The following is a 24,915-nucleotide window of genomic DNA, read 5'->3' on the forward strand; positions in this document are numbered from 1 at the left end:
GTCGTAAGTGCCATGAAGGAAACAGAGGTAGGATAGGGAATAACAAGAGAGAAAGCCTCTTCAAGGAGTTGACAAGAGGTCTGCTATGTGAAGAACTGCAGAGAAAGCACTCCAGGCAGATGGAACAGCAATTGCAAAGTCCCAGAGGCAGGAAAGGGCGTGGAACAGCAGAGGAACGGAAGAGAGGCTCGTGGGGATAGAGCCAGTGGGGGATGTGAGAGAAGTGGGAGGATCTTGCTCCCCACAAGGCCCCCTGGCTGCTCTCACCTTCCTGAAAGTCCCTTCTCTTCTCCACAGTGTGTTCCACTTGCCCCAAGGACTCATCCTTGCTAAGCCAAGTCCAGTCCCTCTGCTGGAAGGAAAAGGAAGGGAATTCTTTTTGTGGCTGGCAGGGCACATGGCAAAGGCGTGGCGTTCAGTGTGACGTCAGGACTCACTCATGGATTATGTCAACAACCGCTGGCACCGATGAGGAGTTTCCCAGGGATGGGAATGGGGTGTGCGTCTCTGGTAGCAGGGGCACAGGAGAGGGCTGCAAACCCCAAGCTGGAATTCCTACAGCTGCGGGCCCGTCTTGCTGCTGCTTGTGTGAAATCACGAATAAGGCAAATTTTGGCGTCAAGTTCTTTGCGCTCCTCCTTTATACTCTCTGCCTCTTTTCAGACCTGTCTCTGCCCACGTTCACCCCTGGTGCCTCAGGGTGTCTGCCTGTGCTTCTCGCCCCTGCCTCTTTCCCCTTCACAACTTTAATCTCGACCTTTCTCCACAGGCATGCCGAATAATTGACCTGCTGACTGCTGGCCCGCTCCCATAGCTTCAGGCAAAGTTCACCAGGCAAAGGAGAGGTTATATTCACAAGGCCTCTCTGTGTCCTTCAAATGATACCAAAGAAGGGGCCGCCTGGTCAACCCCAGTCTGAGCCTGGCCTGGCTGCCAAGCTCACAAATTAACCTCATCAGCAGGAGACAGCTGTCCCTATTTAAACCCTTTCCAGTGGGGCCATGTCCAACACCTAGAGCATGCTTAGCTGAGGGGGACTGTGCTAGAACACTGTTTGGGAAGTGGCCTGGAACCTTATTCCCTGATCATGACGCAGCCAACCCTAGATTTGTGAGCTCAGGAAGCCTGCCGTCTTGCTTCAGGGCTGACCCACTGCTGAACCACACCAGCAACTTCTTTGTCCTTTGTTGAAATCAGAGTTTACCCTATAGAGGATCTCCTCCTTCTCTGGCTTTCTGTGGCTCTTAGCAAAGGACCTAAATGCTCAATGTGGCCACTGTGGTCCAGCCCACACCTGCCCCTTTGACGCCAACTTGCCCCCCTGCTTCCCTGCCTTCCAGCTGCACTGGCCTCCCCTCCGCTCCTTGGTGAAGCCACACTTTTCACACCATGTGACCTTCACTCATGCTCTCCCTCCACCTGAAACGTTCAGCCCTCACCCATCTGACCCCTCCTCATCCTCCAGATCTCAGCCCGAGCATCACCTCCCTGCGGAAGCTTTTCCAGAGCCCCTGACTGGGTCCAGCACTCTGCCCTGTGCCTTCAGGGGGAGTTCCTGCACGATGGATGTCGGTGGACCCACCTAGCCTCTAACGTTCATGAAAGTAGGGACTGGTGGTCCCAGGCCCGGTGGCCTGCTCCTGGCACGCACAGGGGCCCCACGAATGAGCTGCATGACCTGAACTGGTCAGGGATGGCCTCCAGCGTGCCCATCCTGGTCTCCACTCTCTCTTTCTCTTTCTGCTGCTGCCTCCTTTTTTCTTTGCTTTCCCTTCCCTCCTTCCTCTTCATCCTTTCTATTCATTCCTTCTTCCTTCCTGGGCCTTGGGCCTACCTGTGGCTCCCAAGAACACTATTTAAGCCAACAGAAAAGCACTCAGAATTAAAGAAAAAGTTGCCACAGCTTGGCAGCATGTGTTGGCCTTCACCTAGATCAGCCCAGACCCAGGGCCTAGAGGGGAAATCTGATTCCTACTGTAGTCGTTTCCTAAGGCTGCTATAACGAGTACCACAGACTGGGTGGCTTACACAGCAGAAATTTCTTGTCTCACAGTTCTGGAGGCCAGAAGTCCAGAATCACGGCATCTGCAGGGTTGGTTTCTCCTGAGGGCTTTGAGGGAAGGATCTGGCCCAGGCCTTTCTCCTTGACTTGTAGATGGCCATCTTCTCCCTGTGTCTTGTCACATCATTTTCCCTCTGTATATGTCACTGTGTCTCAATTTCCCCTTTTTAAAAGGACACCACTCATACTGGATTAGGACCCACCCTAATGATCTCATTTAAACTTGATAACTGGGCTTCCTTGGTGGCGCAGTGGTTAAGAATCCGCCTGCCAATGCAGGGGACACGGGTTCGAGCCCTGGTCCGGGAAGATCCCACATGCCGCGGAGCAACTAAGCCCACATGCCGCACAACTACTGAAGCCTGCGTGACTAGAGCCCGTGCTCCGCAACAAGAGAAGCCACCGCAATGAGGAGCCTGCGCATCGCAACGAAGAGTAACCCCTACTCGCCGCAACTAGAGAAAGCCCACACGCAGCAACGAAGACCCAACGCAGCCAAAAATAAACAAATAAATAAATAAATTTATAAATAAAACGAAACAAAACTTGATGACCTCTGTCAGAACACTATCTCCAAATAAGGTCACATTCTGAAATACTGGAGGTTAGGAGTTCCACCTATGGATTTGAGGGGGGAACACAATTTAACCCATAACAACTACCTTCTACCCACCCGTTGACCACACCCTTTTTGACATATTGAATGAGATAAAAATAGGGAACCACAGGGACACAATCATCTTCTGAAGAAATTATATGGGAGTCTCGGGATGGGGGAGGACAAGATCGGAATGTGAAGGGGAGAAAGACACCCAAGAGTGAGAAAGGAGGGTTGAACTGACAGAGAGCTAAAACTATGTTCATAACCACACCCAGGGGTTCCGTGGCTATGCTCTGGGGATCTGCGGGGCCTGGGTTCATATCTCAGATCTGCCCCATACTGGCAGTGGGGCCTTTCCCCTCACTTGTCAAATGTGATAATAATGGCACCTAATTTATGGGATGGTTGTGAAGGGCTTAGTACTGTGCCCGGCACATGGTAACGCAGTACGCAGTAGGCGGGCTTTCACTGCTATTACCAGCAGCAGAGGTCTAGCCTAAGTAAAATGGTGGTCCAGGAAGAAGCTGTGACAGAGAAGAGGCTAATTGCCACTGATTCAGGCCCCATGACTCTGTTCTCATTAACAGCAATGAAGACAAGGGAACCAGAGCAACGGTCAGCCCGAGGCTTCTTCAGCTGTAGCCTGTGGACCAAAGGCATCAGAACCAGCTGGGCCCCAGCCAGGAAACGCAGAATCCTGGGCCCCTCACGAACCCGGCTACGTCAGGACTTGTGTGGGTAGGTCCCAGGAACCTGAAGTTTAAAAAATCTTTTTAATTAACTTATCTTTTGAAGTATAGTTGATCTATAATGTGTTAATTTCTGCTGTACAGCAAAGTGATTCAGTTATACATATACATACATTTTAAAAATATTCTTTTCCATTATAGTTTATCACAGGGTATTGAATATAGTTTCCTGTGCTATATAGTAGGACCTTGTTGTTTATCCATTTTATATGTAATAGTTTGCATCTGCTAACCCCAAACTCCCACTCTGTCCCTCCCCTCCTCTTCCCCTTGGCAACCACAAGTCTGTTCTCTATGAACCTGATGTTTTAAAGAAGCTCCCAAGTGATTCTCATGCACATTAAAGTTTGAAAACACCTGGGCCAGGGCTTCCCTGGTGGCACAGTGGTTAAGAATCCATCTGCCAATGCAGGGGGACACAGGAGCCCTGGTCCGGGAAGATCCCACATGCCGCGGGGCAACTAAGCCCATGCGCCACAACTATTGAGCCTGTGCTCTAGAGCCCGCGAGCCACAACTACTGAGCCCGCGGGCCACAATTACTGAAGCCCGCGCGCCTAGAGCCCTTGCTCTGCAACAAGAGAAGCCACCGTAGTGAGGAGCCTGAGCACCGCAACCAAGAGTAGCCCCCGCTCGCCGCAACTAGAAGAAAGACCGTGCACAGCAACGAAGACCCAACTCAGCCAAAAATAAATAAATAAATAAATTTTAAAAAACCAAAAAAACCAAAAACACCTGGGCCAGACCACAGGTTCTGGAGCGGCAAAGATGAGTCTTGTCCATCAGTAACCCCCAGATCTACACAGCCCTGCTGTGAGGTAGGCACACTCTCACACCTGTTCCTATCACCAGCATTCCTTGGGTGAAGTCAGAGAAGTGGGCTTGAGCAATTATGCATAAAACAAATCTCTGTGTGTCATGTTTTAAACATTCAAGTTAGAGAAATTGCATTGGCAAATCAAGCCTTTTACATCACTATAAACTCCACTGAGCCCAGACACTACGTTCTGGATTGCCCATTCCTCCTCTCTCCACGGCTGGAGTCACCTAGTCTTGACCTCAGGCTTAGCTCAAGATGACCTCTGACCTTAGGCTAGAGGGGTGTCAGGATCTCTGGCCCAGCACCCTTGCTGTGTCCGTCTCTGTACCATTTCCTCTCTTCTTGGGCACCATCCACTGCCTGCTGCAGGAAAGCCTGAGGCCCACCTTGTCCCCCAGGGCCTGCGTTCATGTCTTGTTCCCAAACACCAAGCCCCAAAGGTCATGGGTCCTCAAGGCTGAGATTCTGTCCCCAGGCCAATTTAGGGTCCTGCTGTCTCTTGGCAAAGCTTCCAAATTCTGGTCTACTTTCTAGGACCTTCAGATCTCATCTGTTGCTGAAGTCCATCTGTCACCAAACTCCACCTGCCTCTCAGGACACCTCCAGTGATCCCCCAAATCATAGACGGCATACCGGTTAGGAGCACAGCCTGGGTGTAAGCTTGGCTGTGCCACTTGGTAACTGTGTGACTGTAGGCAAATGGCCCAGCCCACCGAGCTCAATTTCTGCAGCCATGACAGCCCTACTTCACAGGGTTGTTACGAGAATCCGGCGAGGTCACACACGTAAAGTCAGGCACCGTGCCTGGCTCATATAAGGGCTCAAGAAACGCTGGCCACGAGCACAGAAGCTCCTCTATTCTGAAAGCTTGGAAATGCAAGCAAAACTCCACACCAAGCAAAAGCACCTCCAGCTGCCCAGAAGGTGGCACTGATGGTCACTCAGAGAGTCACTTTGGACCTTGGAACAAATGGACTTGTGAGCAGCCTTTTCAGAACTCACCTTTCAATGATAATAGTAATAGTAATAACAATAGCAACAAGAAATACTTAGGTTTTACTCATTATAAACCAGGCACTGAGCTAAGACTGTTACTCATTTGATCCTTTCAGTAATAAGGCTGGTACTTTATTATCCCATTTTACAGATGAGGAGACTGAGGCACAAGGTCACAGGACTAGTAAGTGTCAGAGTCCAAATTGAACCCCAGCTTCTTCCTGGCTGCAGAATCTATGTACCTAACCACTATTTTGCTGCCTCTCTTAAGTAGTAACATTTAGGAATCAAAATAATTACTATTGGGCTTCCCTGGTGGCGCAGTGGTTAATGCGCCTGCCAACGCAGGGGACACAGGTTCGAGCCCTGGTCCGGGAAGATCCCACATGCTGTGGAGCAATTAAGCCCGTACGCCACAACTACTGAGCCTGCACTCTAGAGCCCACGAGCCACAACTACTGAAGCCAGTGCACCTAGAGCCTGTGCTCCACAACAAGAGAAGCCACTGCAGTGAGAAGCCCGCGCACCGCAACGAAAAGTAGCCTCCGCTCACCGCAACTAGAGAAAGCCCCCATGCACAGCAACGAAGACCCAACGCAGCCAAAAAAAATAAATAAATAAATTAAAAAAAAAAAAAAAAAGACTTTGTGCTCCCAATGCAGGGGGCCTGGGTTCGATCCCTGGTCAGGGAACTAGATCCCACATGCATGCCACAGCTAAGAGTTTGCATGCCACAACTAAGGAGCCCGGGAGCCGCAACTAAGACCCAGGGCAACCAAAAATAATAATAATAATAATAATTACTATTCCCTCCCTCCCTCTTCTCTTGCTGTAGGCCACTGGCCCAGATGCTTGTCCTTGTTCCTCTACCTTGGACTCCTTTACCTCCCAGCTGAGTTGGACATCCTGTCAGCCCAGGTTCATTGTCTGTTACCTGCCCCCACAAGGTAAGTCCCCACCTTTCTCTATGGCTGAATGGGCTGGATCCAGTCCCATCTTGAGGTGGGACACCTTGCCAGTATTTGATGAACTTGATGAGTGAATCCTTTCTTAAGGAAAAACAGTCATTCACTTACAATTTACGTGTCCTGGATAGTTGTTAGATTGACCTAAAACAGGGTATGTCTGTAGCACGACTGATTGCAGATTATTTTTCCAGTAGCTTAAATCAAGGAGTATTGCATTAGCCAAGTAATGCCTATTCGATGAGGTGGAAGGGATGTGTCTTCCCCTCTGTATGGTCTCTGACTGCTGGAAGCTGGCACAGGGGGGCCAGCGGCTCCATGACCCGTAATAGTTTATTCAGGGTCCACATAATGCACGTCAGCAGAGTGAGCGAGCACATCTCTGTCCTGGCATCAGACATCCCTTTGCTAGGTGCAGATAGAACGCATGGATGTCTGTCCACTGTCACCGTGGAAATATCATCATCAGAGTTGGTGCTACCTGCCTGTAAAATCAAACCATTTAATGAACTGGATACTGCTTCCTTAAATCCTTTTTGGAACCTGGCAAGCCATATATGTGTATGTGCACACCAGATTTGGGAGGAAGTTTACACGTAACTCAGTGTCTTGTCCCTTAATTTTTCATGTATTAACTTGGCTTTTGATGAAGTTAATTTTACAAATCTGCATTTACAAATCCATTTCCTCGTGCTAAAAAGGTAGAATCAACAGAAGACAGTCATGTACATGATCTCAAAAGGGGAATTTCCTTGGAAGCCCTCAATGACCAACACAAAGAAAACAAAGGGAGTTTGCGACTGTGAATCACAGTCTCCACCAAAATCCACATTCATTCACCCAGACAGCCCTGGGAGACAGCTGGCCAGCCCTTTGCTAGACACCACTCGGCAAAGCTGATTTCTCTCCAACCCTTTGCCACCGTTGGGCTGTCTCGCCCTCACTCAGAGCCCAGTTCACCCTCTGCCCGGATTCTTACATCCGCCCACTGGTGTTCACGGAGCTAAATCATAAACAATTGCATCCCTATAGCGAATGAAAGGGAAAGTGCCAGTCACCAAAGCAGGAAAGTGGGGGTGGATTTAAACACCAGAGAGAGCACAGAGCATTTGTGTCTGCTGAGGCACAGAGCGAGCTCTTGCACCTGGGAGGCGAGATAAGTGGGTGCCCTCTTGGGTCTCTGAAAAATGGGTCCGTGATTAAACGCCTGAAATTCCCACCCCAGCGCCTGGAGGTGTGAATTTTTCGAGCGCTGCGTCTAGAAGCCTTGCATACTTCTGGCATATAATAGTGACGTAGGTGTGGATAGCGTCAGTGCCAGAGAATGTGCCCAGTGGCTAGCCATTCCCATTCCCTCTCTGCCGGTGCCTATCTGGAGGGGCACTGAAATGAGGATGTGATTTTCAAAGAAGGTCAGAAGGACAGTAAGAAGTAATCCAGGTGACCAGCAGAGCCATCAGCATCCCACCCTCTCAAGCACACTCAGATAATCCGACGTTTCAGCCCAACTTTTATATCAAAAGGTTGACCAAATCTAAGGTGCCCACCCAGTGGACAAGATTTCTAGGTGGCTGAATTTCCAGGCTACCTAAGGGGGTAAGTGTGGCCAGCAGGATGATGCCAGCCAGGCTCTCGGAGGCCACGGCGTCCTGCTGAACCACAAAGGCTTTAATGAATGAGAACCTTCTGCCCCCTCCAGCCCTCATGGCCGAGCAGTGCGGGGATGAAGATCAAGGGGGCAGCGGGTGCGTGATTATTCTCACAGTCTCTGCACTCCAGGTGCTATTTTTACATGTCTGTGCCATTAGCCAGCCCTTCTTTTTCTTCCAAGCAGCCTTATACTTGCACTCGGGGACACACACACACACACACACACACACACACACACACACACTCACTCACTCACTCACTCACTCACTCACTCACTCACTCCACCTCAGCTCTGGATATACTATAACCTGCTCAGAACAGAAACCCTGATTCTTACCTGAACAGCCTGCAGGCTGAGGGCTTCTCCGGTCGAAGGGAAAGGGGATCCACTTGGTCTCGTCCGCTCTGTGGTGTCACTGTCACCGCGCTGCAGCTGCTTCCCCGGCAGCCCCAAGCCGACTCTCTGAACCTCCCGGTGGCTGCGGCTCTGTGTGGGGAGAGGGGACGGGCCGTGGCATGTACATCAGGTTGCTGGTCCGCCTGCAGACACCGTGCCACAGAGCCGGCTCCCGGTCCCGCAGGGCTGTGTGGGAAGCAGGGAGGCAGGCGGGGGACTGATAATGCAGCCTCTAGGTCCCTCTCTGGCCTCGTTGATCCGCAGAGGGGACCTGCCTTAGCGACCCCGCCCACAGGGATGCACACGGAGCTCTAAGGGCCCCCACCCCTGGGCAGCCAGCGGCAGGCCCAGGGGCACAGAGCTGGTGGCCAGCAGGGAAGGGAGGCAGAGACAGCAGACGGCAGTGGCAGCTCTCCTGGGTGTTATTTTAGCGTGCTTTGTCTTGGGGCAAATGGCTGAGCCGAATGGACTACTAGCCTGTCTGAGCAGATTCCTGTTTATTTTGAGGCCTCAGTTGGCAGGGAAACAGCGGGTCACGGCTCAGAGACACTCCTCTGCAATCAGAAGGCTGCTGGATGAAAGGGAATCCTTTTCGGTTCTGGCATCTGGCATCCCTGCACAGGGTGTAGATGTCTGTGTGTGGCAGTGTGTGTGTGTCTGTCTGTGCTGTTCCCATTTTTGCAAAGCTGCTCGAGGCAGTGGCCATGCAGTTTAGGGCTGGGGAGGGGCTGCAGAGAGAATATTTCTGCCCTTCCTCACCAGTGGTCAAGCCTGTCCGTGCTGAACTAGGCGAATCATCAGGTGGGGATTTCTTCAGTGGACCATGGGCATCATCTTTGTGCCCCTGGCCAGGATGGGGTAACGGAGAGAGGAAGCTGCCTGTACAAATAATAACTCTTTGGCTACAAGGTGAGGAATGAAACTGGACTGAAAGGATACAGCTCAGGAGGTGTCTTTGAAGAGACCAAATGGAAACATGATGAATAGTTGCCTGTAATTGATGAGGAGTCCTACCTGCTTATGCAGGGATCTGAGCCTGGGAGGTGTCCCAGAGTATGTGCGCAAGCCTGCCCACCTGGTGATTCAGATAGGAGGTACAGATGGACCTGTCGGAACTAGAAATATGCTCACTGGTCTCTCCCTCCTCTGGGAAGGTAGGGGTGGAAAACTGTTCTCCAAACTCATCAGGGAGCAGCCAGGGAGCCTTCATGTGCCTCTGAAGGGACAGGCTCAGAGAAGCTCACCTCCTGTGACAGAACTAGAGGCACAGACATCACACAGCTCCGATAACGGAGGAGCCACAGCTCTCCTAAAAGGGACTTGAGAGGTACAGAAAGAGTTGATTTCTCCAAACTTTATGAACGGGAACCTCCATGAATTGCCACTTCCACATATTCAAAGGTCCTAATAACTTGCTTTTTAAAAAATAGTAATTTTCTTGAGCATCTGCACGATTCCCAAGGACCTCTGGATCATAGATGAAAATATTTCGGACAGTCATCTTCTCAATGTTGGAGAATTGCTTTGCTGCATGCAGGGGGCAGGTGAACTGTTTTTAACCACATGGAATGATAGATTGTAAAGTTAGGAAACACCCTAAAAACACCAAGGACAGAGATACAGCTCAGCGTCTCACCCAGGTTGCCCCCGTAGTTACTAAGTTCTCACCGGGTCTGAAACCCGGTCTCCCACCTCAGGCTAGCACCCTTGCACCTGCCCACACAGTGCTGTTGACCATTTCTGGGCTGCTCAGCATCTCAGGGCTCTGACTCCCTCCTTCCTGAAGGAGATTCATGAGGCTTTCCGAGCCACGTCTCTCCCGCAAGCCAACACGATTATGGTGACAGTCACATGTGCCCAAGTATGTGACAGCACCTTGAACACCGGTAATGCAAGTGTAAGTCATTATTTTAGTGTTATTTCTCCATTACATCTAGTTGTGAAATGCTGTTTAAAAAAAAAAAAAAAAAAAGCCAAAAAACCACACAGCTCTTAGGCAAATACAACCCCTAGCTACTGATATAAACCAATTTCTTTATTACATATCAGGTGTTGTTCGGCAAAGTTCCTGTCCAAATACTGGGAACTGATTCCTCAGTTCCTTAAAGTACTTACTGTAATATAATTCTCCTCAATATTGAATTTTTTAATGTTTTGGTTTAACTTCCCTCAAGTTCCATGTTGAAATGGAAGTGTCTAGATTTATCTTTTTTTAAAAATTTATTTTATTGAAATATAGGTGATTTACGATGTTGTGTTAATTTCTGCTGTACAGCAAGGTGATTCAGTTATACATATGTATATTCTTTTTCATATTCCTTTCCATTATGGTTTATTACAGGATATTGAATATAGTTCCCTGTGCTGTACAGTGGGACCTTGTTGTTTACCCATTCTCTATGTAAGAGTTTGCATCTGCTAATCCCAAACTCCCACTCTATCCCTCTTCCACCTCCCCTCCCCCATAGCAACCACAAGTCTGTTCTCTATGTCTGTGAGTTTGTTTCTGTTTCATAGATAGGTTCATTTGTGTCGTATTTTAGATTCCACATATAAGTGGTATCACGTGGTATTTGTCTTTCTCTTTCTGATTTATTTCACTTAGTATGATAATCTCTAGGTCCATCCATGTTGCTGCAAATGGCATTATTTCATTCTTTTTTATGGCTGAGTAGTACTCCATTGTGTGTGTGTGTGTGTGTGTGTGTGTGTGTATACCACATCTAGATTTATCATTTAAATAATATATGTTCAGATACTTGGAGTCATGAGACATGATAATGTTAATACTTCCTGGCCCCTCTGTTATTTAGCATGGGAAGGGACAGGACGTTTCCTAGTTTAAAAGTCTGGCCTCAGAATAGCCTTCCAGCTCTGGGCTAGGAAATAGTCCATGGAAATAATAGCTGTCGGAGCCACTTACTAAGCATTCACAAGATGCTAGATCCTATAGAGAGTGTGTAACAGAAACCATATCTTCCCTCAAAGCGTTTAGACCACTTTTAAAGCCATTAAAACTATTTAAGGTGTTTAAGTGATTAAAACTTTATATGCGTGCTTACTAGCACTGCAGAGGGTGGATCTGAGAAAGGAAGAAAATGACAGATTTGGAGGACCAACAGAAATCCTAGTAGAAGCCGGGTAGGTTTATCCACAGAGGTGTGCCTTGGCCAGAGTCAGCCATGTCTAGAATGTTCTGGCCGGTGCTGGAGGTGAGATTTTTCCTTCCGTGTCCTAAGAGATTGACTCACTACTAAGCACTTCAGCGGCAGCTATTACAGAAAGTGGTTCTAAACTTCTTATAAGAGCTTTAGAAGGACGAGAAAGGTAGAATGGGGTGTTTCTTCGGTTTTTTCTTATTCTGTGCTCAGTGCCTCTGAAAAGCAGACGTAAAACTGTCACTTTTTAACTGCACCAACGTGAAAAAGGAATCAGAGCGTGATAGATTCAGCAGGACTCCAAATGTCCCAGAAAATAAATTTTCTTTCTCTCCCGGCATAACATATAAGCCCTGGCTTCTTGTTCTTGAATCTTGAGGCTGACATTCAGTATTTGCTTTAAAATTTCCCCTTCGTACATCCTGTTTACATAAACGGTACAGTTATGTGAAATGCATACCAGACACACTGCATTTTCTTTCTAATCTCATTTGACCTTGCTCGGACTCAACAAATCCTAATCAGCTGACAAGAGAAATCAGATACTGCCTGCCACTTTCTCCCCGCCGTAAAGTATTTCCTTCTGTTTATGCCCAATCATGCAATTAAATGAAGGGCATGCCGGCCTCCTGGCGAACCAGCTGCCAAGATGACAGAGGGGAGCAATTTGACAAATAGGGCACAGGGAAATACAGCAGACATTCACAGGAAATTGTATTCGTTGCCCAAGGAGACCCGACAGACACAAACATCACCAGAGCTACAGGACAGAAGTGGGGTCCAGAGGTCCTCAAGTGAGAAGGTGCCTTGCTGTGATCCCACTCTAACCCAAGAACAGGAACTTGTCCCAGTTTGTCAGCCTGGCTGTCAGCGGCTTCAGGGGAGGATGCCTAATTAGAGAGGGTCACACCCATGAGAAGTAGACTTCCTCTTTCTGATATTGGTCACCCATTGCCTATTGTATGTTTTCCTCGACCTCAACTTTTCAATTTTTATTTTAAAATATTTTATCTTTAAATAAAAGTAATGCCTTGTGCACATGTTAAAAATGCACAATGTACAGAGAGGTATAAAATGACCCTCACTAACCCCCTTCTTCCCAAGATAACCACTATTTACTTTTTTTTCTGGATCCTTTGAGGTACAGAAATGTCTTTATACACCTGAATGTGTGTATGCTTAAAAGCAATTTACTAGGGACAGTGTCCTGCATTGTTTGTTTTTCACTTAATAATAGATCTTTGCACATTGGTCTGGTACATCCAAGTGCCAATATTCCTTGCCTGCATTATTGCAATACCTCCTCGCCGACTTCCCTGCTTCTACCCTTACCCCCTACAGTTCATTCCAGAGGGATCCTGCTAAAAGGTAAATCAGATCATGTTTCTATTTGGTCAAAACTGCCCAGTGCCTTTCTCTGGCACTAAGAACAAAAGCTAAGCTTGCTGTCACCACCTGCCTCTCCAAATCCATCCCCGATGCATTCCTCCTTCTCACTGTGCTCCAGCCTCACTGTTCCTCATCCAGGCCAAGTGTGGTCCTACCTCAGGGCCTTTGTACTTACTGTTCCCTCTGCCTGAAGTACATGCATTTCTTTTCTGCCCCTTGATTCTCTACATGGCTGGCCCTTCCTTATCATTCTGGTCTCATTTCAGACCCTCCTCCCTGACCACCTGTTCGAAATCAGCCCCTCATAGATCTTTTCTTTTTCTTCATAGATTCTTTTTACTAGCTGAGAATTATCATGTTCAGTTATTTGTTTACTTATATGTTGTCTGTCTTCTCCTACCGCACACACTAGAATGTAAAGTCCATGAGGAGAGCAGGGATTTTATCTGTCTTTTCACCCTTATATTCCCAGTACTTGGACCAATGGTTCTCAAACTTGAATGTGCATCAGAATCGCAGATGACTGTACCCCAACTCCAGAGTTTCTCATTCAGTAGGTCTGGAGCGGGCCTGGGAATTTGCATGTCTAGCAAGTTCCCAGGTGATACTGACGCTGCTGGTCCACAGACCAGACTTTGAGAACCACCAGTCTAGACAGTGCCTGGCACACAGTGGGTGTTGCTTATACGTCTATTACGTGAACACATGAGTCTGCACGGAAGGATCTGCTATTTTCTTTGGAATGGCAGTTTTATTTTCACTATATCATTTATTTATATTTATTGGACAGGAAACCTCCTCCAATTCTTTGTGACAGGAGGGCCCCAAGTTCTGTCAGCTAAAATGATGTATCAGCTCCATTGGTTTGTCAGCAAATGATCAGAAACCTAAAGTGTTATAGGCCCAGGGGAGCCAGTGAGAGGCACCCCTCCTTCTCTGCCTCAGTAACACGTCAAAGCCAAAGGGGGTGGGATTCTCCCTTCATATGTGACAGAGAACTTTCCCTATGGGTAATCACTCAGGCCTCCCCTGTAATTGTTTAACAACTGTCCTGTTGACTTGGATTAGGCGTTGGCGCGTTGGAATGTATACAACAAACACACACACACACACACACACACACACACACACACTTTTTCATACTGAATTTCAGGAAGTTACAAGATGCCCCAAGTCCATTTTAATCTCAAATTTGAAAACTCCTGATCTAATCGTTGGCTATCTATTTGGCAAAACAAACAAAAACAACCTGGATCTCCAGTTTGTTATTTAAATTCCCAATTAAATAAGAGGTTTAAATGTAATAAGACAAACCTTAGAGGACAACATTAGAGAAGAGCATCAGAGGAAAGCATTAGGTAATGAGATTTACCATCAATGCTTTTTGAAGCATGATTTGAAACCCAGAAACAAAAATAGAATAGTGAGATTGATTCCATAAAATTTAAAATGATCTGTACAAGAAAGAAGAAAAAAGATCCTCCAGTTTAGACTCTGGGGAGAAATCTATGGAGCCTATCTTTTCCGTCTATATTCTTTCCACTTGAATTGAATGGGTGGCCTGTGGCCAAGCGTGGTGGGATGAGACATAAGCTTATCAGAGCAGACGGGGTAAGACCACATCCTTCAGCAAAGCCCTGTCACTGGGTTCATTATTTCATTAGCCATGGTTTGGGGGTTTTCTGAGCAATTTTATTGAGATGTAATTCACATACCATGGAGTTCACCCATTTCAAGTATACAATTAAGTGGTTTTAGTATGTTCACAAAGTTGTGCAACCATCACCACTGTCTAATTTAAAACTTTTTTTGTCATCCCCAAAAGAAACCCCATACCCATTAGCAATCATTCCTCATCCCTGCCCTCCCGCCAGGCCTACCCAACCACCAGTCTACTTTCTGCCTCTGTAGATTTGCCTGTTCTGGCCATTTCATATAAATGGGATCATACAGTGTGGGTTTCTTTTCCTTATAAAGCATAATGTCTTTAAGGTTCATCCACATTGTAGTTTGATCCATATTTATCAGAACGTCACTCCTTTTTATTGCTGAATAATATTTCACTGGATGGGTATGCCATATTTTATTTGTTCATCAATTAATGGACATTTGGCTTATCTCCTCTGTTTAGATATCATGAGTAATGGTGCTGGAACATTTGTGTTGTATACAAGTTTTTGTGTGAATATTTGTTTTTATTTCTCTTGGATCTAGCGGTGGTTTTTCTCTTAAATATTTACCCAAAGCATATTACTTAGCCGATTTAATTCTTTTGGTTTTAGTTTTGTTCTATCATGACCACGTGGAGAAGCAAGCAGGCTTGGATCCTAAAGACCTCAGAGGCCCGCTACCCGGGGTCTGGGCCCCTCCCTGTTTCTGTGTAACTGGGGATGTGCTTTCATCTCACTGTGCCTCACTCGTGCGGACGCCAGCTCTCTGAGCCTCTCAGGGATACTGTGAGGATTAATGGCATAAACCCAATAGGATCTGCTCTTGAGAAGGTGCTAACCCACAGGAGAGGGTTCATGTGCATCCGAGAAACAAGATACCCTCAGACCAAAGGGCTCCCAGCACCACAGGTGATGGCATCAGCCAAGAGGCCAGTGGCTGGATGCAGAGGCACAGACGTTATAAAAAAAAAAAATACCGTTTACTTAAGATTTGGGTTTCCTTTGAGATCTGAATTTGGTGAATTTGGTTGCTTTCCAGATCCTGCAAGCTGCCCTCTGAGGGAGGCCTCTGGCCTGGTCACCCTGTTCAGGGGGCAGGAGAAAGGACAAGGCCATGCCTAGTGATGGGCAGCCAGACGGGCAGACAAATTCTAAAGCCCACCCTCCAGCTAACGTTTCCCCAAAGACCATTCTAATCTAAGAACTCATTTAATCAAAAAAGCACTTCGCTCTCTGCAGAGCCCCGGAGGTACCTCCTTTTGTGAAATTCCCTTGCCCCTGACCTTCTTGTTGGCCCCGGGGTAGGGGTGTGACCCCTCATCCCTGGGCGAACCCCCTGTAGAGGCACTGGGAGCCCTGGAGGCAGAGGAGGGGCCTAAACTATCTGAACTTCCTCCTGCTCTCTGACCAATCACCTGTGCCCCTCGCTCTTTCAAATCAGGCAGCAGAAAGTACCACTGATAAACATGTAACTGAGGAATCTAATAGGAAAGGAGATGGTAGGCTTGCCTGGGTTCTAACTCCCAGGCTGCCACTTACTAGCTCTCTGATCTAGGACAAGTGACTAAGTTCTCTGAGACTCAGTTTCCCCATCTGTTAAATGGGGGATAATAGTGGTATTTACCTCGTAGGGTCACTGTGAGGATTACCTGAGATGATGCCTGTTAGGGGCTCCAGTATACATTCAGAGCTCCATCGGTGTTTGTCATAGTTATTATATTACTTATACAATCAGAATTAAGGATCTCAAGTAATCTAGCCGTCCTCTCTAAGCTATTTAGGGAGGCTGTTTTTATTTTTATTTATTTTTATTGGTTGGAAGCACCTAATGTGTGTTAGACACCACAGGGAGGGCTGGGGATGAAACTTAATTTTCCCCAGGAATGTAAAATTCAAGCTGGGAGAGAAACTAAGATACATGCAGTTCTTAAAGAACAGGTAAACAGTGGACTGCAATGCCGAGGGGCAACGCTGTCCCAGTTTGGAGAGAACAGAAAAGGCTGGGTGGGCCAGATGCGGCCTCGGAGGGGAGGCAGCACAGAGTCTGGCCCTTGAAAGGCAAGATGGGTTCACATCAGCAGAGCAGAGGGAGGAAGAAGTGGGCAAGGGTGGGTGAAGTGAAGGGGAGGCCCGTGGGAGTACAAGCAGGTTGGGGGCCCAGTGGGTCTGGGCATGGTGGGTAGTCTGGAGACTGAGCCAGAGACAAGCCTTCTGGTGTCTTTCCCACTCTCGGGTCTCTAGGGATGACATACCATGGGGTCTTTTAGTCACCTGTTCTACTAGTAATTATCCTTTCTATGAGACTTTCTGTCACGCATACATTTTTGTGGAGTGTAAGAGGGAGGAAAGAAGAGGGGTTATGTTGGAGGAGCTTTGGCTCTTAATCTAGACGATCACAAAACAGTACAAAGTGACAACCAATGACCTTGGCCATCCTGCATGCAGCCCCCTTGATTGTCTTTGGGAACCCAGCCTTTCATTGCTTTCAGGCCATGTGGTTTTGGGTGGGGATGACTACACCCCCATGGCGGGGATGGCACAATACCCACATTGGTTCAGTGAAATGTGACCCTGAGACTCTAGCTAGAACTGTTGGGAAAGGGAAACACCTATTCTTGTAGGATGGCTGGGCCAGTAGGACGTCAGCCCCCAGCTGCTGGCAGCCATCTTACCACCAGGATGAGTGAGTCTTCCTGGGAGTAGAATGACACAGGGATTCAAAGCAAGAAATGGAGAGAGACAGATTCACGATAACATCATCTGGGTACCTGGATCCCACCATATCAAAACCCTGGCTGTTTCAGTTACATGAGGAAAACATTTTCCCCTTGTTTTGTTTTTTTTTGTCTAAGTCTCTTCAAACTGGATTTCAGTCCATTGTCACTAGAAGAATCTTGACTTATTCAAGGAGTTATCTTGTTCCCAGCAGTGTTCTGTTGGCTTACCCTTAGCATAGATATTTGTGGTCCTGAGCCGAGGGGTGGTGTGTGTCAAGGAATAACGGTATGCGTGTGCAAGCGATGGGGACACCTATCCATACCCTCCAGAGGCACAGGTACATGTCACCTGCTCGGGTGGCAGAGATGTTAGAAGGAGAACCCAAAACTCTGCAAAATGTCATTCTTCTTTACCCCTTGACTCTGCTTACAGAGCAATTCTCCCCAAACCCTTGATTTTATTCTTCTACTTCTCAGCCAAAGAGAGTTCTTGGATCTGTTAAGTATATTTTGCAGGGTTCCAAAGTCGTCAGGAAGAGATGGGGAAGGGGGGTGAGGGGAAAGGAAGCTCTGCAGATGCCATTTGTGTTTTCTCCCTTTTGCCCAATTACAGGGAATCAGCTGGCATCCTTTTATTTATTTCCTATTCGATGCAGAGCTTTTAAAAAACTAAGCATTAGCATTACTGCAATGGGATTTGTCTAATGATTTTCTGGGAAATGTCTTCTTGGATCTCAGCAAAGATAATTCACTTTGTAGAAACCCTTTCCTGCTTCCCTGCTAAGAATTCGACTCACCCAGTTCTTTCGGGAAGCAAGCTGGCCTCCAAACGAGAGAAGGGAGTACAGGAATGCTTTAGTCTAGCATCCATCACACAGCCTCAAGCCTGCCACCGACTCAGATCCGGGAGAAGGCGGGGAGGGGGTGGGGGGGAGCGTTCATGCAGAGCGCAAGCCTGAAGCCAAGCGGAAAGTCCACAGCAATCTCGGAGCCCCTTGGAGAAACGGATGCACTCACCTCTGTACTTTGGCTCTGGGGCACTTTCCTTCTGGGGTAATGGCAGCTGTGCAGCCTATGGCATCCACACTGTCCTACCAGGACCGCTGCAGGCAGGTCACCGCGGGAGGAAGGGAGCTCCTATCCTCCATCAGAAGGGAGTGGCCTTCACCAAAGGAGGCAATGCCCTTATTCCCCTGGAGTCCAGGCTGTTGGAGCTGCTTGTTCTCTCTCTCCTGCTCCCTCTCTGATGTGTATGGAGCTCAGGGAGCCCCCAGAGAAGGGCTGTGTGCACACCACACACCACACCCGCCCTGATCCAGGTGGTCTCCCCAGCCTTGGGGAGCCTGGGGCGTGCGTTGTAAGGCCACCCTCATGGGGTCCCTACCAGTGCGGCTGGTGTACCCACAGAAAGCCCAAGGACAAGCACTTGTGTATTTATTTCTCCCCCTCTCATGTGATCTTATTTTTGGACCAAACACAAAAGCTATTTGGGGGCTGGACAGCTGCCAGGTGAAAGGGCAGTTATCTCATCCAAGTTGTCTCCGTGCCTCTCTCTGAACTAGTCCCTGTTACCTTTCCGGGTATAAGGCAGAAGGGGGGGAGGGGGGCTTGCTCTGAGCCTTACTTTTAATATATCTGAGCTATTAGTCCAAATTACTAACTTTACTTTAACCAGTTCGTCCCCACCCTTTGAGGTTTCACAGAAGATCAATCTAACAAACAAAGTCACAGCTTTTATATCTGAGGCTGGTGGGCATGTCCTACAGTCAACACGCATCTGGCCGTCGTCTACACACTGCTGTAGACACAGAGACCCTCTTACCAGCACTGGGTGGGATCCCACCCCTGGAAGGCACTTGTGAGCGATGTGGAGGAGTGAGTCTCTAACACTGAATCACACTGATTCTGGCTGTTTCCCCTGGCTGTTTCTGCTTCTAATTCCTAGGCTTGTAAAACTTAAAATATTTAAAAAGCTTGGGTTTTCACCTCTGGTTCTTCCTCTTCAGACCTGAATGGGAAGCTTTGAAACCCTCATGCCTGACAAAATGCCAATTCCATATCATCATCTTCGCCATCACGACTGTTATTTCTTGAGACCTTGCTAAATGCCGTTTTCATGCTGAGCTCTTTTCTCGCGTTGTCTCATTTATCCTCACGACAGCTCTGTGGGGAAGGTAATCCTGTTCCGATCTGACAGCCAGAGAGGCAGAGGCTGGGGAAGGTGAGGTTGCCAAGGAGAGAGATCCCAGCCCCCATCGTCTGACTGAAGGGCAGGAACTTTCGGTCACTTTGCTCCCTGTCTGCTGAAGCTATAAATTATTGAGATTTCACTGTTGTTTTCATTTTATAAGAAGAATAACAAAAACCTCACATTAGATTCAGACCCATGACTTCAATCCTCAATTTCTTTTCCCAAACTCAGTTCTGAAGGGGAAAAAGAATAAGGTTTTCATCTGTTTACAGTCCCAGGCCCTGATTGTAGGTACAGGATGGAGAGTCTGTGCCCTCCATTCTACGTGGAGCCAGTTTCCTATGAATAATTCACTGTGCAAACACACACACACCAGAGAGAACTGGGTGGGGCCGCCCAGGCTGTGGTCCCCACTGCATCCAAGGTGAATTGCCCTTTCTGTCTGCTACCTTGAGGGAGAGCCAGGGAGATGGAGCCCAATAGCCTGTCCAACACTGCCCTCTGCTGGCCACTAGCATGCATTACCCCTAGGATGGTGGTCCTCAAGACTTTCTAGTGGGCACACCAGGGATTATTTTTAGAGAACCAATTTCCAGGTTCCCAGTTTCTTTAGGTACTTTTGCCTAAAACTGATTTGCCTGAGAACATGTCTGTGCTCATAATAATCCTACCTTTACTGGAAAGCATACCCCTCACTCTTCAAAAATCTTACTAAGGAGCCATATCCCTGAATGTAAAAATTTCCAGGTCCAGGTTCTCAAACTGGAAGCTTCCTTTAAAAATTTAATTCAACTTCCCTTAATAACTAATTAAGGCAGTTTTTAATTTAACAACTTTGTCTCTTCCATCCTTTGAATTTGAGGGAGAGTACTGTGAAAGTTGTAGAGAATATTAGAAATAAAAATAACAGATTAATAGGTACATTTAAAGAATATTGTCACAGCTTAATTTTTTTATTATTAATTTATTTATTTTTGGCTGTGTTGGGTCTTTGTTTCTGTGCGAGGGCTTTCTCTAGTTGCGGCAAGCGGGGGCCACTCTTCATGGCGGTGCGCGGGCCTCTCACTATCGCGGCCTCTCTTGTTGCGGAGCACAGGCTCCAGACGCGCAGGCTCAGCAATTGTGGCTCACGGGCCCAGCCGCTACGCGGCATGTGGGATCCTCCCAGACCAGGGCTTGAACCTGTGTCCCCTGCATTGGCAGGCAGATTCTCAACCACTGCGCCACCAGGGAAGCCCACAGCTTAATTTTTTAATTCCAATATTTACAATATGCTGGAAGTTATTATCTTGAATCCATATGAACTTAGTGGTGAACATTTAACGTCAGTTTTTAAATGTGAGTATAATTAACATTATTTTTCAAAATTGTTTTAGAAGGCACAAGGGCAAAAATGGGTGAAGACAGACTGTTGCAGCCTAGGGGTGGCCCTTGTTGGATAATAGGCTCTTATCTATCCAACCATCCATCCATCCCTCCATCTTTCCACCCATCCAGCCAACACCCATTGAGCATCTGCTATCTGTCAGGCATTGTTTTGGGCACTAGATATAAAAATGGTGAGCAAAAACTGACATGTGACATGCCAAATTCTTACTTATGAGTCCCTCTAGGGAATTGAGTGAGGGGAAACAGATTAATTTAGTACTTTCTCAAATAAATGTAAAAATTCACATTTGATAAGTACTTCCAAGGAGGGGTATTCAGTGATGAGAGAATGTATAATGAGGATTGTATGTTACGAAGATTGACCTAACTCATGGTGGAGATGTTAGGAATAAGGTCTGAAACCAGAAAAAGGTATTCAGCAATCTCTGTGAAAGGACTGTGAAAACCCAGGAAGAAAGGCCATTTTAATGTGGGAGGATTGGGGAATAGGATCAACCTTTGCAGAGTCAGTTGTTTTTAGAAAGGGCCTTTGCCCTTACACAAATACAGTCCATATTAAAAAAAATCACTGGGACCAAATTTTCCCCAGGGAACATTTGGCAATTTCTGGAGACATTTTTGGTTGCTGCAACTGGGGTTGTGCTCACGGCATCTAGTGGGTAGAGGCAAGGGTTGCTGCTAAACATGCTGCAGTGTTCAGGATAGCGCCCTCCACAACAAAGTATCCAGGCTGGCCCTAAAATCAATAGTACTGGGGTTGAGAAAGCCTGTTATAGATGAGGGCAGGGCAGGCCTTGTCCAAGTGTCTACAGTGGATGTGGACCTATTCATCCATTCATTCATTCGACAGGTGCTTATTGAGTACCCACTATGTTCAAGACACCATTCTGGGCATAATCGAGGCATACCAGGCACCCCCTAACCAAAACTGTCATCTCAAATGGCCTACCTGGGTGTGTTCCTGTTACCCAGCCCAAACTTTTCACCATTAAAATGGTGGCAAAACTGGTCTTGCTGTCTGTAGAAAAAGAGACAAAAATCTATGGATATGATTCACAATATGGTTGCTGCAACATTGCAAGAGTGAAAACAACCTAAATGTCTGTCAACAGGGGAATAGCTACATCATTTGGTACATCCATACAATGGTATACTGAGCAGCCAATAAAAAAAGAAAGAGGCAAATTTCTTTGAGATGACACAGAAAATAACCATGAAGATATTAACTGGAAAAAATTTTCAGAATAGCAGGTTAAATGTGATTGATCTGAGTTGTGTTTTTAAAATTGGTTTATGTGTGTTTGTGCTTGTGCATGCAATTGCTGGGAAAAGTCGCACCAAATTCTTTAAAATGGCTACCTCTAGGAAGTGGGGAAAAATGTGTAACATGTTCATTGGGAAAAGTCCCCCACCTAATTCCCTCCTTTCACACCAGTTAGATTCTCCCCAGTTCATCCTCTCAGTTACTGCCGATATTCAGCCAGTCACCAACTTCTGGAGAACATTCAAAAAACTTCCAGGACAGTATCCATTCCTTATTAGTAACCCAAGGTCCTTCCAAACTTGCCTCCAGCCAGTCTTTATGGGCTCTTCTTGGGAGCCGCTCTTCCTGCGACAGCCCTGTTCCCACCCCCCCTCCCCAGAGCTTAAGTCATAGTGAACTCACCAGGACTTGTCACACCATACTCTTTCAAGACAGGCTCACCTCTGTGCCTGAAAAGAGGCACTTGTATTAGTCTGGATAGACCAGGTTATACTACGTTTATAAATAATCTCCAAATTTTAGTGACTTAAAGTAAGAAAGGTCTATTTTTCATACATCAACATGGACATGTCCATGTGTAGGTTGGCTGGGCAGGTCTGCTCCATGTCGTCCTCAGCTGAGGGCCCAGACTGAGGGAGGTCCAGCCCTCTGCTTACAGGAAGGAAAGGGGAGAGATGTTTACTGTTACACTAGCACCTGGCAGTTACTCCTACTCACACTTCATTGGCCAAAATGAGTCTTATGGCCACACCCAACATAAAATGAGGTGGAGAATTTTCGTCCTATTATTTGCTTGGAAGGTGAGGAGGTGAGGGTCATAAATATTTGGAGAACCTGAATTCTATAATTGCTGGGTGCAAAATACATATATATATATATATATGTATATATCTGCACAAAGTCAAGTTTACTGATCACGTTCAATCTATATCCTTACTTATTTATCTGGTCATTTCTTGTGATTTTTGTCCATCTTAGCTTCATATGTTTTGAAGCCACATCATAAAATGTATACAAATTTTATAATCACTCTATTTTCCTTGTGAATTGAAATTTTTATCATTATGATGTATCCTTCTTTAGCTATAGTAATGCTTTTGGCCTGAAAATATGTTTTGTCTGATATTAATATATACTATAAATATTAATATAATTTTGCTTAATATTTATGTTTTGTCTACCCTTTACTTTCAACATTTTAAAATTAATGTTTTAGATGTGTTTCTTATAAACAGTATATAGATTTTTAAAATCCAGCTCAATACTCTTTGACTTCTAATTGAAGTATTTTGTTCATTTACATTTAATGAAATTACTGATATATTTGGATTCAAATCTACCATCTTATTAAATGTTTCCATTTGTCACATGCTCTATGTTCTTTTTATCCTCCTTTCTTTTTTGCTTTTGGAGTGGCTAAATATTCTGTTTTACCCTCTCTTACGTTGAAAGCTATGTACTGTTTTTTACTATTCTTTTAGAAGTTATTCTAGAGATCACAATATATATCTTTGATTTATCACAGTCTAATGTTAATTAACATCTTTATCTTCTTCCATAGTAATACAAGGACCTTAGAACATTTTAGTTCCATTTACCCCTCCCTCCTTACTTATGCGTACTTGTTATATATTTTAACTTTTTAAATCCCCAGTGGAGATTGCCATGTTGTTTTGTACAGTCTACTTCATTTGGATTTCCTCAAATTAATCTCTGCATTGTTCTTCGTTTTTTCCTGCACCTGTAATCTATCATATTAAATCATCTTCCTTTCCCTTAAAGAACATGCTTTAGTATCTGCTGCTGGTAAAGAATCCTGAAAATGTCTTAATTTAACCTTTGTTATTAGAGGCTCTTTTCACCGGGCATGGAATTCTAGGTTGGCACTTCTTTTCTTTCAGCACTTGAAAGATATTTAAATTCTACTAATTTCTAGCTTCTATTGTTTCTGTCAAGAAGTAAGCTAACTTACTATTCCTTTTTTCAAGTAATGATAGCTGCTTTTAACATTTTTTTCTTCTCTTTGTCTTTGGTTTTCATATATTTTACTATGATGTACCTAGGTGTAGTTTTTATTTATCCTGCTTGGGGTTCCCAGGGATTCTGGAATCTGTGGCTTGTTTTTAGTCAATTTTGGCGATTTCTCAAATATTTTCTCTTCAAATTATTGCTACTGCCCTATTCTCTCTCTCGTCTCCTTCTAGAACTTCAGTCTTCACTCTATCTTCCATATCTCTTATTCCCTCCACTGTATTTTCCATCCTTGTGTCTCTCCATGTTTCATCCTGATGTTTTCTTCTGACTTCCCAGTTCATCACTTCTCCCTTTGACTGTGTCTAATCTGCTTTAAACCCATCCACTCAGCTCTTTACTTTTGTTATTATATTTTCAACTCTAAATTACGTTTGGTTATTTTTCAAATCATTATTGTCCCTTTTTTTTAAGCTTCCAGTTCTCTGCCATATTTTTAAATCTCATCTTTTATCTCCTTTGCACAAAGTCTGTGTCCAGTAACTCCAAAAGTGGAATTCTCTGGGATTGTTTCTATTGTAGTTGTTTCTGTTGGATCTCATTCATGTTGTCTTGTTTCCTCATGTGTCTGGGTACCTTCAGATTGAATTGTATGTGAAAAATTGTTAGTAGAAGTAAAGTGAGACATTATGGTGTTGTCTTCCTCCAGAGAGTACTGTAAGTCCCCTACATATGAACAAGTTCCATTCTGAGAGTGCGTTCGTAAGTCCAATTTGTTTGTAAGTGCAACAAAGTTAGCCTAGGTACCCAACTAACACAATCGGCTATATAGTACTGTATTGTAATAGGTTTATAATACTTTTCACACAAATAATATATAACAAACAAAAAAAATAAACATTTTTAATCTTATAGTGTAGTACCTTG

General features: G+C 45.9%; 1 protein-coding gene and 1 long non-coding RNA gene across 2 annotated transcripts in view; one reads left to right on the forward strand and one right to left on the reverse strand.

Annotated features, from left to right (window-relative positions):
- Window positions 1-18,554, reverse strand: part of FGF1 (fibroblast growth factor 1) — a 102,964-nt gene extending 84,410 nt beyond the window's left edge. Inside the window, exons 1-2 of the mRNA XM_068536089.1 lie at window positions 18,191-18,554; window positions 8,180-8,329 (exon numbers count right to left, since the gene is read on the reverse strand). The gene's annotated coding sequence lies outside the window, so the exon portion shown is untranslated. The remainder of the gene's footprint in view (window positions 1-8,179; window positions 8,330-18,190) is intronic.
- The window catches only part of LOC137759634 (uncharacterized), a 142,006-nt gene that overhangs the window by 72,852 nt on the left and 44,239 nt on the right, over window positions 1-24,915 (forward strand). The window contains exons 3-4 of the long non-coding RNA XR_011073117.1: window positions 3,251-3,401; window positions 6,063-6,174. This is a non-coding gene — a long non-coding RNA (uncharacterized lncRNA). The remainder of the gene's footprint in view (window positions 1-3,250; window positions 3,402-6,062; window positions 6,175-24,915) is intronic.

The sequence above is a fragment of the Eschrichtius robustus genome, chromosome 2 (genome assembly GCF_028021215.1).
Source record: "Eschrichtius robustus isolate mEscRob2 chromosome 2, mEscRob2.pri, whole genome shotgun sequence".
NCBI lineage: Eukaryota > Metazoa > Chordata > Mammalia > Artiodactyla > Eschrichtiidae > Eschrichtius > Eschrichtius robustus.